This window comes from Pezoporus flaviventris, unplaced genomic scaffold, assembly GCF_033815535.1.
Source record: "Pezoporus flaviventris isolate CSIRO_AGI_PZ_B2104156 unplaced genomic scaffold, CSIRO_AGI_Pfla_v1 ptg000045l, whole genome shotgun sequence".
Lineage (NCBI taxonomy): Eukaryota > Metazoa > Chordata > Aves > Psittaciformes > Psittacidae > Pezoporus > Pezoporus flaviventris.
The window spans coordinates 22,597,295-22,614,364 of record NW_026892593.1 but is presented as its reverse complement, the minus strand read 5'-3'; positions in this window follow the sequence as shown (position 1 = coordinate 22,614,364).

Genomic DNA, 17,070 nt, shown 5'->3' with positions numbered 1-17,070 from the left:
CAGGAATGAAAGAAACCATCTGAAGGAGAGTTAAAATCACAGCATTGAAGGAAAATAATAATAATAATAAAAAAAAAGTAGAAAATTAAAGCTTTTCTCCTTATCTTCTTGTTTAAATTTAGTGTATAAGCTGGGTGCTGTGCATGGTAACAAGCTATATCTAGTGCTCTGCGTTAATCATCTAAAGCATTGAGTCAGCTCTTTCTTAAAATTAGTAATGAATTTATTTTAACTTTGATACTAATACATGATATATTTTGACACTTCTCAAGAGGACAAAGTTGCCTCAGGTGCCAAGTTAACACCACAGGAAAATTAAAGCCAAGGCTAAGCACACTGCCATTATTGCCCTTATATAGCTTTTACAGGTTATATACACCCCCAAATCAGCCTTTCTAAATATTTAAATGCCTAGACCATATTAGTTTCAAAAGAAGAAAAAAACAAACCAGAGATGATGGGATAAAAAAATAAAGAGCTCAAAAAGAAGCTCAAGCTTTCACAGACTATCTTGTTCTATCAACAATCAGAAATTGCTTGCAGCTTTGTCAACACCAATGGCACTGCAAATAGTTATAGAAAAAAAGATTATAATGTACACTGGAAATAGTAAACAAGGTCAAGGGTGATACAGCTAAGATGCTTTCTTCAGTAGACAAATTAAAACCATTTTTAAGCATTCTTTCTTGTAAGCCCTAGAAAGCATCATAGGCAAAGTTTTGTTTTCCATATTTTTAAATTTTTATTCATTATTTTTCACATGAGCATCTTTTTAACCCTTTCTTAGGGCTCATTTTAGACAATGGAACAAAAAACCTAGCATTTTTCAAGTTATGAGAAACACCAGTAAGAAGGGCAGAATACGTAATGCTGACATTGAGAACAGGGTTGTTGTCTGTCATGCCAAACTTTAAAAAAGCAATATCAAAGGAGGCTTAGACTTTGATAAAAGTATCCAAAAGGCTAATTGCATTTCCTAGCTCTCTTGTCTCCTGTCATCTTTAACCTCCTTTCCCCACTTTTCTGTCCCTCTTCCAAAAACATCTGACTTCATCCAAAGCTGAAGAATGTGACATTGGAGTCAGGTTACCCTAAATGAAATAAATGAATGCAAGGATTTATCAGTCACTACAGTTTACTAGTAAATTTGTAATTAATCATTCTGTGCCACCCAGAATTATTGTCATTTTTGTCTCCTTCGACATACCTTTTTATCCTTTTATAGTATCCCTTTCTCACATATTTTTTCCTTTGTTTCCAGTGAATGATCTGGCTACCTTCAGGGATATTCCAAGTTCAGAGTGAGTTTTAGATTCTAGCTTCAGATCTTACTCACTGGAGATACAGAATTTCTGTAGCTTGCAGTACAGTTTGCCTGGGAGACTAGCAAATTCATACTATGTAGACAAATAAACCAGAGTAACACTTCTAAAACAGTATTTCATGCATAACAAGATATTATTCTGATAAGAAAGTTACAATGATACAGTAGAAGTTAAAATAAATGTTTAAAGTAGGAATATGAAGTTTAATGGGAATGAGTGCAAGGAAACACAACACAAACCTTGACTGTTCTCACTACATGCAAGAGACTTGCATTCTCTATCAGCTGCTACATAAAACTGCCATTTAGAAGGAAAAGGTAAGTGCAAAAATGCCATAAAGATATGGAATATACCAGAGAATTCTGAACTGGGTCATCATCTCAAAACTGGCATATTTGAGCAAGATGCAGAAAAACAAAGGTTGCAGGAAAGGAGAGGAATGAAATAATGGACATTAATGGACATATAAAGGAGAATTTGATCAGAGAAACTAGTTAAATTCTAAAATAGGTGGAATAAAGAAAAAATCTTTAAGTTTATAGGGTTAACAGAGGATATAAATGGTTATTGTATTTTGTTTTATTGCCATTTACTTCATCGGAGGGGGGATATGTTCTTTTTTATAACAACTGTTCCAATCAGAAAAGACTCTTAGTAAAAGCCTTTGACTTGTAAGTTTTGTGAAGTAAGGGCTCTTTCATATTTACACCCATCCCTAATCAGCCCCTACAGGAAAATTTAAGGATAAAATGCCATTAGCCCTTAGAACTCAGTCAGGTGGACAAAGGGATACAGTTCATTAACTCAGCTGCAGTATGAGGCTGGTGTATTCACTTGTCTCTTCACATCTACCTTCCAGTTACTCCAACTCTTGCACTGAGCTCACATGAAAGAATTATAAAGACGAGCACTATACATTACACGTCACCATAAGAAATTATTTCAGAAACACCAGTATCTGAATAATGATGGTGGGAGGCTGCAGTGTTGGGCAAACTGAAGTCACAACTGTGCTTCTGCAAGACAACGAAGCTGAAATGCTGTGAGGATGGAGACATGAATTTACCAAATTCATCAAAGTTCTTACAGGAAATACAAGGTGCCTGTGTGAAATAAATTTCAAAATTTGAGGTTGATGACCTTGCTCCAGTTAAATCCTCCTTCAAAAGGGCAGGGTTCCTTCAAAACTGCTTACAGACCTGTAACCAGGCAGGACTGAGAACCCTCAGCTCCATCAAACACAGAGGTTGCCTGCCTGCCTGCCTGCCTTCCTTCCTTCCTTCCTTCCTTCCTTCCTTCCTTCCTTCCTTCCTTCCTTCCTCCCTTCTTTCCTTCCTCCCTCCCTCCCTCCCTCCCTTCCTTCTCCCTTCCTCCCTTCCTTTCTTCCCTTCCTCCCTTCCTTTCTTCCCTTCCTTCCTTCCTTCCTTCTTCCCTTCCTCCCTTCCTCCCTTCTTTCCTTCCTTCCTTCCTTCCTTCCCCTTCCTCCCTTCCTCCCTTCCTCCCTTTCTCTCTTCCTTCCTTCCTTCTTTTCTCTCTTCCTTCCTTCCTTCTTCCTTCCTTTTCTCTTTCCTTCTTCATTTTAATTCTTTTCTTCATTTCCTAATGGATACCGCATATATAAGGGTTGAAGAGACAAGAACACAGATTTAATTCCTATAATGTTTCTATAATCAATGCTTGGTATCTGAACAAAAGTGTAAAGAAGGGCATAAATGCACTGAGCTGCATTTCAAAAATGACATTGTAATTGCTGGGACTGCCTATCTTACCTTGGCCTCAAGCATTTACCAGGATTTAAATTTATTTCAAACTGTTCTCCTGAGTCTGCCTAATTTTTTTTTTGTCCAAATAGCAGCAACTCGCAGTTAGTGAACAAAGCTTCAAGATTTTTTTTTACTTACAGCTAAATTTAACTTTACCCATCCAATAAAAAAGAAATAAGGGAGCCTTTATTATCTCCCTGGATTTCTGGGTATGATACCACATCATAGAGAAGTGGTTATTAGAGACAATGGCCTACCAAGGTGAAGTTTGTAATAAAGCCTATTATGTGGTTTCACCATTGACACTAATGGAATGTAACAGTGATTTAGAATGATTTAATGGTTCCCAGGTTGTGCTCTAATAGTGCTCTTTATATTATGATGTATATCACAAAACCTAATGTGGCTGTTGTGATATATTGACAGTATTCATGCTGTTTCATTTTTTTAGGCGAATTTTAAAAACTGTCAAAAAAGAAAATTAATAGGCTGCAACTGCTTTATTTTCAAGGGGTCTGTTTTTTAAATGTATGTGCATAAATTTCTATTTGGTGCCATGCTTAAGCTAATAAATTCATTTGCATTTTTATTCCAGAGTCATAAAAGTGGAATGCATGCACGCATGCATTTGCGTATGTGTGTCTGTGTTTGAAGCCCTGCTTTGAAAAGATTGCACTGTCATCTCAAAATCTGTTTACAAAATGGTACTAATGGTTTCAAATGCACCTAAAAGGGGAGTGCAAAAGACAAGCTTTCTTCCTCTCATAGGCTGCAGAACAACACTAATTTAATAAGAGGGAGGCAGCAGGGGGTATGACTAAGTATTCACTTAAAAAACATCCAAACCCTTAGGGGTCCAGGTAGCTTTAGAGTTGCACTTAAAGTCTGAAATTTAAATAAAAACACAATCAAACTGGAACAGAAACAAAGGAGGATGTATTAGAGCTGAGATACAAGCATTTTGAAATGGTTCATGGGCATCCCAGCAATGCCTGACCTATTAGCTCTAAGGCATTTCTGGTTTCAAGTAGGTTAAGGAACAGCATGAATTTTCTTGCACTTTCTAAAAGTTTCCCTCTCTTCTCCTTGTAGTTTAAAAGCATATCTCACTAAATATCATTGCTCTAAACATAACCATTCTGAGCACTTCCCAGGAGTGACAGGAAATGGTCCACAGATTGAAGTCCTGATGGTGAGTAGCCAGTGAAAATACACACAGAACACACTTCTCTCCAAAAAAAAAAAAAAAAATTTCATACCTGTCTACATTTAACGTGTGAATCTCAGAGCAAAGGTCTTTGACATTTTTTCTCATAAGTGTTTCCTTCTGTGTTCACACAAATTCACCCTTATTAAAAATAAGTTACCCATGCTTTCATGTTGAAACCAGGCACAGCTCTTATGGAAGGAAAATGAAGGATGGGACCATGAAATCTTGATGGTCTCATCAAACACTGCAAAGGGGAGCTGATCTTTGTAATCCCCATTCAGGCTGAGAAGCTGTGGAAGATGTCACCCATTCCTTCTTCCTCAATAGTAATGAAGAAGGGGAAAATGTCACTCCTGGTGATGAATGGAGAAGGACAAGTCTACCACTTACAGATGCGGTAGACAGGTCCCCGGCAGTGAGTGTGTCATATCACAGAGACTGTCCTGTACTTGCGTCAAGGGAGGCTTAGGGCTCTTCTTTTTCTTCTGTCCCTGAATAACCAGGGCTTGTGTTAAGTTCTCCGTCACCAACATAGCAGGAGGAAGCTGAATGTGGAATGGACAGGGCCCCCAAGTCCCAGGTGGCTAATGGTGACTGTATGCTCCCTTCCCCTCTAGAGGGTGAACATTGATTCAAGCATCTTCCATACCAGCTGGTAGGTGCTGCTGTGGCACGGCTTGCACTGCTGAGGTTGGCACAAACTAATGCGGGTTCATGTTTACCTTCCTTTTGGAAATGTAAAGTAGAGAAAATCATTTAAATCACACAGCTGAATTCACCCCAGATGAAGTATTCATTGAGTGCCCACACTGATGTAAGGGCTATCACATAAGTGGGAAAGTGACGCAGCAATCTGTGTCTGTGAAAAGTGATGAGAGTGCTGAGAGAGAGCATTGGTAGCAGTGAGCACAGTTTTTGGACAGTCACTACTGTACCAAGAGCACCCCAAGAAAAGAAAGAACTTGCTCCTGTGGGATTCTGCAAAGACCCTGCTTTGCCAAATATTGGCTACAGCCGTTTACGTGACACTGAAGCTCACCAACTGCTGTTACGGAGCAACAACACTTTCGTCGTACCCTGCTTCAGGTTAGCTTGCTTGTAGACTTTCTTTTTGTTTGGTTTTGTTTGGTTGGTGTTTTTATTCCTGTGAAAACACCAGCTTGTGATAAAACCTCCTATGAAGAGACCCGCTGGAACACAGCCAGCAGTCTCCTGATGGGATCACAGTTCACGTTGCATGTGCTTCCACCCCCATGGCCAGGGAATTCAGTGAGCACAAAAGGACAATTTTCCTCCCTTTCTGATTCACCCCCTAAAACTGTCCACAACATCATAATTTTTCAAGTGTAAAGAGTATGTACAGGCTGGAAAATGGTTTTATAAATAGAACCTTACATTGAATAATGACTTTGGAGCACTGAACTGAGAGAGGACAGGCAGAATTTTGGAGAAAGTCATTTGTTTTTGACACTGAAGTTATCTCAAAGTTATAAGCAAGATATTTCTCAGGAGATGTTCTCTCTTTCTTTCCTTTTTTTACTGTATCATCCCTGTGGAGAGCTTCGTGGAATCATACAGTACAAAATTAGTCAAAGTGCCTGTTACATAACCTCCCAGTTCTCTAAAAATAATGGGAGCATCACTATCACCTGAGCCTCCCCCTTCTCAAAATTTATGTACAGCACACACAAAGTGGGGTCAGGAAACAGCGGAGATCATATAATGAAATATAAAGATCCTTTTTAGAGCCATGCATTGAAATTTGCATAATTATTATCCCATTCTGACTTTTTAACTTTAGAGAATCTATGTGGGTCAGTTTTCCCTGTTTTAATTAGCAAAATCAAAATAACAAAAAATGGCAATTTCCTTCTTTCAAGCTCAAGTGGACTACTCAGCCTGTAGCAATAATTATATTTTTCAAATGTGAGGTGCCTAATTTAAAATACAAGATTCCCAGTAGTTGCAGAAGTTTTAAGGACAAGTGAAGCAAGTGAGCCTTTTGTTCTTATTGATTCCCAGCCAAAAGTCCTCTCAGCATCTAAACTTCATAGGAGTTGTGTCACCCATGCAAATAGATTTCTGTGTCAATATTATTTATTGTAAAATATTTTACCCACCGGGGTAAATGAAAAGCAAGGATTTACTAATCAGATTATTAGCACGCTTATTCTAATTTATACCTTCCACGGTTAGCCTTTAAGCCACAGTTGACCTCTTATTTTTTATATTAACTGGAAGCAATTCATCAAGTGAGTTACCCCTCTCCTTTCAAATCCACTTGTATTACTAAAAGGTTGAGTAAAGACCTCTGGGGAACAAGGGCAATTTTTGACATGGATCTCAACAGATTAAACTATGCAGGGACAATATAGAATACATTGGAGCAATAACATTATCACATCATAGCTTGATTGAGAGGCATTTCCTTGCATTTTTGTCCTTTTACCATAAGCCAATAGTAGCCACAGGCATTTGACTGGAGAGCCCGGAGGATTGACAGGCCTGGCAGTCATTACACGCTGGATTGAATACTAGATTACTCCAAAGTGGCTCAGGGTCAAGGATCAGTGTGTTCCCTTTTGGCACTAAATGACTTTAATATCCTTACTGTATTAGTCAATTACTTTAAAGCTGCTGTTCTCTGAGCTCTCTCTGCCCCCCTGCAGTTTACTATGGACATTTGAATTGCTCCCATACTTAACCCACACATCTGCTTTTAGCTGTCAAAAGAATAGTGCTACCACTGGAGCTATTGACAATGCAAAATGAACAGAGATACTTGCTGTCAATGTCAAGTGGCACTTTCTTTCTACAGTTTGTTTTAAGCAACTCCTAAATAACTCCACAGTGAAACTGTTCCTAATTCACGAATTGTCCAATGGTGTTTTGCAGCCTACCTTTAATCTGATCTCAACCTGATCAAAATAAGCAGCAATAAAATACCCTGTCCTCACACCTATTTGTTGTGGGGGAAAAAAAAATTAATATTCAAAGTGCTGAAGTACTGTGGTAAGACACGAAAAGAAGGGTTGCTTTAAACTGTTTCTTAAATTTCATCACAGTCACTGTGACTATAGCAAATTACACTGCACATCTGAATTTATTGGTGCAACACGGTGAAGAATTTTATATCATGGCCACTGAACATTAAAAGGTCTGGCTTGGCTTGGTGTTAAACCAACATGTCTAGATTAAATATGAGCAGAACTGATCTGAATTTTAAAACTGCTTGAAAGTCATGCCTTTAGTGTTTTAGTGAAAGTGATATCACTGCACATGAAAGCACATCTGTGCTGTGGGGCCCAACTTGTGTGTGGTGATGTCATTGGGCTAAAAAAGCAGCTCAGGACTTCACAGCTAGATACATGCAGAAATAATTTTCTCTTACGAATATACCTGTTTTCATCTACATGAGGAAAAATGGGCACTGCATTTTACTGGAAGAGCTGTCAAATTTGTAGTTTGGTGAGCCCATGTGTATATCACTTGCATGTAGGCAGTGATACATGAGAAGGAAAACCTTTTTCTTCTTTTTCTATTAACCTGTAGTGCGGGTGTAAAGGACTGGTTGTTTTACTATTCTTCTAAAAAATACAACAGTGTTTTGCAAGGAATAGCACCATGAATTTTGCTGCGTGCATGAAATTGATCTTTGTGGACAATCCAGTAAGGATCTGTCATGTCAATGTTACCTTCCTTAGTCTTCAGAGAACTGTTAAATATCTTAATGAACAAGGACTTAAGACTCTTCATTCACTGCATGGAGAAAAGCAAATTTTGACATACATGGTAGATGTACCACAGGTCATTATTAGTGGGAATTTAAAAAGATCTGATATCTAGGCTGCCCAATACATTTAGCAGAGAAGTGTCCACTCAGACCTGTTTCCTGATGACAGGGTCAAAGGAAAAAAAATCCACTGTGCATCGTGAGCTTCTGGGAGGCTTAGGCAATACCAGACACATTCTGATTCCTGGCTTCAGCAGTCTTTTTATTTCACTTGAAATTAAAATTGCTGTGTTAAGAAGTAGCTTAATCAACATTTTCAATAAAATAGTCAGTCTTTAAGTGCCTGCCTATGTTATTCGGGGTCTTTGAGGATAATAAATACATTTTACGTAGCAGAGCACGAATAAAAACACAGTAATATCATCAGTGCTACAATACATGCACATTTGTATGCCTTTCCATGCACAGAAACATTTTATATGATGAACTCTGAGCTTTCCCATTTCAAGTAGATATTACATGTGTTCTTACTCCAGGAATGCAGACAGACGTGTGGACAGTAATATATATTTCGTTTGCAGTGTGCCTCAGCTCAGCGGCTAAGCATAATGAATGGAGCCTTGGGGAATGCTCTGAATAATTGTGCTAATTTAAAATTTAGTCAGCAAAGGACCTTAAAAAACTTGATACCTCTTGGTAATGATGCATCATTAGCACTTTTCATTCATTTATATTTTGTTGTGTTTAGGGATTTGGGTATTCAGGAGAAGAAAGGTAGCCTGACAAGAGAGTGATTGAATCAGCCCCCTTGATACCTGGGAGTGACAGAAGGTGAAGTACTATAGCTGCAGTTGACAACTACTTTAATATGAGCCACTTATAAATATTTACAATTCATAAGTCAATGATGAGCTTGTGTATAGCACATAAATAATACCGTAAGTATCTGGCATATTTATTTAGAGCCTGATCATTAGTTTGGAGAGAGCTTAGTGTTAAAGAGTTATAGAAACATTTTCAACTAAAAGAGCTTCTTTTGGAGACGGCAGCACATAGCTTCATAGAAAATAATATACATGAAACAGGTGAGTTCACACTTCTAGAAAACTGGCACTCTGAAGCACCATTCTCACCTTAATCATGGGAGTAAAACATCCAACTTCAGCACAATAACATACTTGAGTAAGATTAATGGGAACTGGCTCTCAATGATTTATTTGGCACAGATACCACAGCACTTAACATATGGCCTTTTTGCAGTACAACAATAAGCATATCAGAATCTAGTCATAAAACAGTGAGTCCTATTTACTGCATAGGACATAATTTTGTTGGGGACATAATTCCTCTTGTTAAGGAATTCTACTAATAAGTTGATTTTGTAGGTCAAATGAGACACCTCAGGTGCATGATTTTGATCTGACTGCAGTAAAAGATCAAGCTCTCACCAGGCTGACGGGTTGAAAATGAAGCACCTACTGACTGACAGATTTCAATATTTTTTGTTCAAGAGAGACAATTATTTGCAAACATTTTTCTGTTTCTCATATTAAATGCTGTACACTGTTCATGGGGAAGGGCATGGAGGGAAAGAAATAAAACCAAAAAACACAACAGGCACAAGCTCTATAAAAAAAAAAAAGAAATATACTGAAAACCTTACAGAGAATGCATCCCTTTTTTTTTTGAAAGCTAAAATATCTGCACTTCCTGAACTACTTTAGGCACAGTAATTACCTGTAGCTTCTGTCTTTTAAATATGAGAGCAAGGTGCAATGATGAGTGCTAAATACATTAATCAGGAGGGAAAACTAAAGTGGAACATTCTGGAGCCCATACATGAATACATAAAAAGATAAGCTAATCCTTTACAGGTAAAACATGTAATGCTTGTGTGTCTCATTTTCATGTTTTCTGGATTTTGTCTTCACTACTTTTTTTAATATAACAATGAGGTTTTAAATGACCATTGGGGATGGATACTCCTTTCTTTCCACCCTGGTGGGTAATGAGAGAGACAACACCTCCAGCCATTATCCCTTTGAGTGCTGAGTGGGAGTGTAGTTAACTTTGATGGCATAGAAGTAAGTACATTTTTTATTGCATGGAAAAAAAAATGTCGAGAATAACCTATTCAGTTTAACATTTTCACAGAGTAATTACACATAAAATTAGCTAACCATCAAACTTTTTAGCTACTTTTCCCCATCAGATTAACTGAATACATACACATTTCATCTTTAAGCAGAGAAAAATTATTTTAACCTGGCACTATCCACATAAACAATCTAGCAGGTGGGTTTTTTTCCTCATTTTTCACTTGTTGATAATTTTAGGTTTACCTCTCAAACTGTAATTAATTTTTCAGATACTAGCATAGGAAATCAATCTGCAATGTCTTTCTCATGTTTGTACAATGCAATCATTCATTAATACAATTTCAAATATTAAAAAGTGTCTGTAATTTGTATGCTCTTTTGTAATAGGATTGTCAGAGTCTTCTTGTCATGGATCATCCTACAGTATGTAAACAACATACAAACTTTGAATGATAGACAATCTCATAATTTTCTCTCGTAAAATGACATATACAAATTAAGGAGCTAAAGCATGGAAAGTAACATATTTTGGTCTTGTGACTAATGGTAACCTAGTGCTATTGAATTACTGAACTGTGTCTGAGAACTAATGAGAAAAATTTCCCAGGGGAATCTTTATCCAATGCACTTGGAGAGCACCTTGGGGACTCATTCCGTGTCTGTCACCTTTCCCGTCTCATTGACACTCAGCTTCTTTACCACCATTACACTGTGCAACCATTTCACTTTACACCTCACGATTAGAATATTAAAAGGAGAGAATACTACACTACTTGCTCCAGATAGCAGAGTTGTTTTTTGACACTTAAAATAGAAATTGTCACTGAAATATCACAAGGACATGACTGTCTCCAGCTCCAGAGCTCCAGCAGAACATTTTAAAGCTTAGAGCTGTATTGTTTTGCAGCTAATTATATCTTTTATCATATTCTTTTAATGGCTTGTTTCTTAATTTCTTACTTAACAATGAAACAATTAAAGATATGTCATGTCATATAGACTACCCAAATTATTTCTCTCAAAATTTGAGGTAAAATTTGCTCCTGTCATAGTAGCAAGGACTGAGTCACTGGTATTGATTATATAGCGGTGAGTTCCTTAAATAAAGGAATAGAAATGATAGAAATGTAATTAGCGAAAATGTAGCATTGCATATGTGATAAATATTTGGTGAAGACTTGTGAAATCTGAAAAAAAAGGGGAAAAATATTCACTGTCTGTAAACGGTTTTAGCTTCGTTGACTTAAGAACACTGCTCATTTCCCTCAGTGAGGATTCGTCTCACGTATCTTATGTGCATATTTAGAAGAGGTTTGGTACATCCCGTTAGGGTCAAAGCTTGCGGTCCTCTGAAAAGCTTCCCCACTGAAGTGTACAGAACTACTCTCATGAGTAACAGCAGAGGGGATTTGGCCTCAGGGAATAAATCTCAACCAAAATAAATTAAAAAAAAAAGAAAAAGTTTAAAAAGATCCACCTATGTTATTTTAAACTTAAAATGTGCTCTAATTTTACCTGGTTGGTGATTCCAGAAAGAAGTTAATTGAGAGCAATGGACAATTTTAAAAATGAAGAAAAACCCCAAACAGATTAGGCCAGCAGGTGGAAAATAAGTTTTGTAATTATAGATAATGAGGATATCTTCTGCATAGTGTAGCAAATGTTCACCTTCCCTGTAATATTGAGAGTATGATGATTTCTGCCAGGTGGCCCAGGGTGCTACACATACAGCTACACATCCATTGCACAAGTATTTGATTTTATTAAATATAATAAAATTATATTTTATTTAACCAAATGTCTGTGGAAGTCACACAATTGTGTTTTCTAGAGACTGAGAGCTACTGAATGCATTCGGCTGTTTATTATATTACCAGTACTTATTGCCTTCATTGGCTGTTTTTGTCTCTTTTTTTTCCTTGGCAGATTCTTAGGCTTAAGCGTGGAAAGTGTGGAAAGGGGAGATTGTTTTGGCAAGTTTTAGGAAGAAGTAAGGCTACATGATGATTATGGTTTCATCTTCTACCAAAGATCTTTCCAGGGAATTGGAAAACGTGTTCTCATCTCATCCTTCTTCTAAAGACAATGGAATTTCTGCTACAGACTCACTGAAGACAGGGTGAATGTAGTGCTTTTTTTTTTGCTAGGCAATGGCAGCCTACTGGTAAGTTAGGGCACTACTATTTCTTGAAAATATTTGAATGCACACGTTCCAGCCTTGTATTACCAACAGTTCAGTCTTTCATTGTTGACTCAGCAAATATACTTTGCTTTAAAGAAAATAAAGATGCACTCGTGGAGCTGCAGATTTTCTAGAGGATTCTGTCCTATCCCCATGAATCCTGAGTTTCAGAGAAAAGGTAAGGGACAATTGGAAGACTAACTTAAAGTATCACAATGTTACTGGTAATGTTTAGGGAAAGAAAAAGACCTGAAAAACAAACTGACAGGAATTATCAGTCCTCTAATATTTGATGCAAGCCATTGACGCTATGAGAAATACAGTGATGACGATGAATAGAGAAATAAGGTTTTGATGTTCTCTTCTACACTTTGAACCTACTGAAATCACAAATGTTTTAAGTCTCATTTGTTTTACAGGACTGAGTTTAACTAATTAGAACTAGGAACAGTCATGCATGTCTGTGCAAAGTGAGGATGAAGCACTTCAGCTCAGATGATCTCCTTTATCTTCACTCTGCATCCATTGCGCACAGGGAGAAATAAATGAATAAAAAGCAAGGTTGTGAGGATAAGATCTATATTACCAGCTATAGCCTGTTCACTTTTACCTTTCTTGTTTGAATTTCAAGTCACTGTACTTTATCCCAGGTTCAGACCAAAATTCCTTTATCTATGCTGTTGCTTAGCTGGTCTGAGATCCACCATACATGAGTAGAATGTCAAAAAGGAAGCTAGTTTATGATTACTTTAGAAAAGTTTTTGCTTTTCCTTTCAGCACACATATTAAAAAATAAAAGTCTGTGAATTGGTCTATTTAAGCTTCCTCTACTTTTCCAATGTGTTTTTAGTAAAAAACTAAGGTGATTTAAAAAAAAAAAAAATTAATATACAGTATACACATTTCTGTCTCCTGTTTTAAGCAGCAAAATACAATTCTTTTGAAAATGTATAAGAGAAAAATTATTGACAATATCAGGAGATAGGTTGTGGATGGTATTTCTTTGTCTTTCTAAGAAAGATTGTTATAAATGTGGCAGAGAAAGAAATCCTTAGACTTGGTTTTGCAGGAGCCGCATGGAGCAGGTACTTGATTCAGTATCATGATATTGCTGCTACAAGCAGCAAACCATTTTAGTAGAAGTTGGGATTTAATATATACATTAAAACTTTTTCTCTGTGAGCTTCCTCATACCCATTAAATTTCTAACAACTCGTTCTTATCAGCTCCTCAGGGACAGTTTTTGATTGGGAATAGATGAGGTTAAATTAAATATTCCTGATGCTTTGGATACCCAAATCCATGGCTTTCTTATGTAGCAGAACATGATAACTAAAACCTGAGAGCAAATAACTTGTATGCAAACACTACTAATTTAATGAATCTTTACTAGTACAATAACATAGGCTTGCAGAGACAATAAGTGAAATTAGACATATTTAAACATTTATCATTTTACTTTCTTACCTTAAACTTATGCAAGCATCAACTCTATATAATTTCTATGCAATTGTATAAATGCACTTCAGAGTGGGTCTCTTAAGGCCAAGAAAGGCCAAATGTAGTCCTCCCACTGCCACAGATCTGTAGAGGTGCATAAGTAGAAGCAGCAGAACATCTGACCCATCACTCACATTCAAGATGGTTTCTCTCTTTCATATGTTTTTGCTGAAGCTACTCAGCTTTGAGCAAATCACATTTTCTTTTGAGAAACCATGAAGGTGTAAACATATGATTATGTGAATTATATGAATGTCCATAGGGAAAGGGAAAAAATGAATGCAGAACCACTTTCAACATCTCGATGTCCACCTTGCAAAACTATTGTTATGGGACAGCTGAGACAAGAATACATGCTGTGTATTGATGTGACAAAAAAGCTCACCCTGAACTTTTGCAGACTTATGAAAGAAAAAATACTTTACTTATAAACAGCTTTTCTTGGGAGGGGTAATTCTGTGGTGTGGGTGTCATGTATCTGCTTTTGCCTCAACTATGTGGAGTACTATGAAGGAAGTAAATCACATATATCTAATCCAAACTCGTGTCTCTCAAAATCTTCCTCTGTGGACCCCAAGGTAATATCTGAACATCTGCTTATTCTTTAATATACAATTGAGAATGTGCAGTGAAACACTAATGTAACTGCTTTATATAGCCCCAAGAGGGCAGGTCAAGAAAAGCTGGCCAACAGGGTAAATAAAATTAATATGGTATTGTTCATATGATTAGCACTATTCATCTGTCATTTCCTTTCAGTTTTGGAGATTTCATTGCGCTGAGCTTGGAGCTTGACATTTAGTGTTTGGATTATTCATCCTGGCCTAGTGTGTCACAAACATCTGAAAGTTCTGCTCCAAATGACTTCGATGGTGTCAGCTCTGTCAGCGCCAAAGCAAACGCGGATATATGTTTACAGTCTCCTTTTTATGCGTGTCTGGGGCAGAACAGCTATTGAAGCAAATTACTTCTCACCCACAACGAGGGTATTCCTTCAATGTCACAGTGGAGGTCATTGACAGGGCAACACAGAAAAGACAGCTTCCAAAGAGTGTGCTTAAGTTTTCCATAATGCCTATCCAACTTTTCTCAAACACTCTGAAGAAAAAGATATTTAACCCTTCTATAATTAAGAAATGCAAATGCAGAAATATGTCTTTAAAACTTTTAGTATCTGTGACATATGAAGGTTGCAGGAGTAACCATTACATGACATAGCAATGCCACAGTTACGTTAACAGCCAGAACCATACATGATTTTTGAGTTTTAACAATAAATATTTGTGACTGCTAATCTATTCAGTGAAGCTATATAATTTCTTGTTGATGTTGCTATACTGACCTCTGCAGGCTTTGGAAGTTTGGAACATTGTTTACCACAGTGACTGCTGTGACCCACGTGCAGCTAAAGGAGCCTGTCACACCAAAACACTGGAAGGCAAACATACTTATCTGAGAGCTTTATTTCTTTTTAGGTCTAAATAACAAAATCTAAAAGAATTTGAAGCAATGATTTGAAAGAAAGCGTTCATGATGTTAAAAAAATATTAAGTAAAGGTAAATAAAGTGAAAAATCAGTGTTTAAATGAGCATTTTACAGATTTTTGGGTTTATGATATGACCTGGTTATTAAGAAATGCAGCCATTTTAGATGAAAAATATTATTCCTGTTAATGACTGTGCAAAGCTTGTCTGTTAAAGAAAAGTTTATTCTATACTTTTGATCCAATTTAATGCAGTCTGCTTGCTATTCTGCTCCTAGATCTCGTTAATTTAAAAATTGCATATGTTCAGTATAAGTTTCATAACTATAAGCCTTCTCAGTTAGGGCATACACACCATTAGGAATAGTGATACCTAAATGATGCAAACTTCCCCAGCTTCTGTGTTTTGATAAATTGAATAATTTCACAGATGCAATATAATGTATGCACTAATTTAGTCTGAGTTATTTTCTGTGAAATACTTACTGCCTTTCTAGAGCTAAGTGTGTTCCTTATATTTATCCACGTCCAAATACAATTTTTCAATTAGGGTTTGACACTTCTTTTATACATATATATCATTTTTGTAACTTACAGTCATGTTTGGCTGACATACAGAGCTATGCCCTATACCTTGTTTATGTTAGAAACAAAGACTCTCTGAACTGCAGCTCTGTTTATAGCTATTTGTGGTTTAACAAATGACAAAATACAGAAGACTTAAAAATCTTGGTCTGGAAAAAATATCTCAGTCTGGTTTATGTTTTCATCTACTTTCCCCACATTTATTGATTTTGTTAACTGTTTCAGCCATTCACTGTACGCTTCTCTGACCACATCGTATTTATGTTGTATGCAGGTAACTGACATCTGAAGAAAAACAAAACATACAGGATGAAGTCCTGGTTTCTCTGAAAGCTCCCATTGACTTGAGGAGGGCCAAGAATTTTCCTGCTCCATTTTTTGTCTCTCTTGATTCATCTTCAGAATTAAATGCTTTCCTGGACAAATTCAAACTTTATCTAATTAATTTTATGCTTCAATAGACTGATTGGTTATATTCTGGGACATTCAGGCATATGGATATTCCCATCTCCATTATTTGTTGGAAAAAAATGTGCATTTTTGGAATGGATTATCAGTCAGATTGGATTAAATTTTCCATAATCCAGTACTGGTAACTGAGAGTTTCCAAAAGTTGGCTAAATCAGGGAATGTTTGGAGAAGAAAATACACATGGGAAGATGCAAGATCCTTCTTTAAATATTTGATTTAGCATTCACTCCCTCTGTTTTATTTTTTCCCAGGTTTTAGTGTTGTCAAAACAAACGGTCTGAGATAACTGGAGATTGTGTCTAGAGAAGAAATATTTTGAGATTATTTTTCCATTTATCTGCTGTCGTTTGCATTACCAAAGTCTCTGATTCATAATCTTCTAACTAGTCAAAGTGCTAGTCACCGTTTTGTGCTGATCCAGACGTTCCCCATGGTGCTCAAGAGTCATGGCTGAAGGGATAATGTTTTTTACATTTATAGACTGCCTAACCCAGTGGTTTACGCAAAATTCTGGCTACCTCACCATTCATGTGAGGTACTTCAAAAAATATATATGTTTACATGGTACCCTGAGATACATCTAAGAGCACACCCAACGTTCTCGAGCCACAAAAGAGCAGTCAATTCATGTGACCAAATTAGGGCTAATCTGAAGCAAAAAAAAACAACACACAGGTGTATAATAAAGAATTTAGGTCTTAAGAATCAGTTGTTTTAG